Raw genomic sequence first — 916 nt, 5'->3', positions numbered from 1 at the left:
GTTAGCACCCTTAAGATCTGTGTTACTCAAGAATCAGTTATATGTATTTCTTTTCTATTCTTACTTTTATGTGGGGAGGGGAGCGCACCCAGATGAGCACTGGGCTCACTTCTGACTCTGTATCCAGAGATCACCCCTGGTGGGCTCAGGGTTCTGGGAATTGAACTCAGGTTAGCTTCATACAAGGTAAACACCCTCTACATGCTGCACTAGCTCTTTGGCCTATATGTTTCTTTTAGAAAATTACATGTGAATAAAGCATTTTTAATAATTAAAAATCATTTCTAATAAAAAGTTTAATTAAAAAGTTTCATGCAGGCAAATACTGTTTTAATTATTAAAGTAAATTTAAAATTAGAATAAAACTTGATAAAGCATAGAAACCTAGCAAGCAATAGGTGGTATATATCTTATTTGCAAATTGGTAACTGTAACACATTGTCCTTTGCCATTTCAAGGATGAGAGGAATTCATAGAGTACATTTGTTCACTCAAAATGCTATATTGTCTCCTGGATGCTTATTTAAAAATACTTGCCAAAGCGCCTGTTTCTCAACGTTTTGAATACTATAGTACTTTTTGCTATTGTTAGATCTTTCTCTTGTTTTATTTTTACATTATGTTCCAATTTTTTTATTTTTAATTTTTAAATTTATATTAGCGAGACACCATGAGGTATAGTTGTAGACTTTGAAATTTTTCTGCTTGGGTTTCAATTATACAATGATCAAATACCCATCCCTCCACCAGTGCCCATTTCCCACCACCACGGATCCCAGTATCCCTCCCACTCCCCATCCCCTCATCCCACCCTGACTCTGTGGCAGGGCATTCGCCTTTGTTCTCTCTCTCCTTTTAGGTGTTGTGGTTTGCAAAAGAGGCATTGAGTGACAATCATGTTTGGTCTATAGTCTAT

Source organism: Sorex fumeus, unplaced genomic scaffold, assembly GCF_029834395.1.
Source record: "Sorex fumeus unplaced genomic scaffold, SorFum_2.1 ptg000021l, whole genome shotgun sequence".
NCBI lineage: Eukaryota > Metazoa > Chordata > Mammalia > Eulipotyphla > Soricidae > Sorex > Sorex fumeus.
This window is presented reverse-complemented; position numbering follows the sequence as displayed.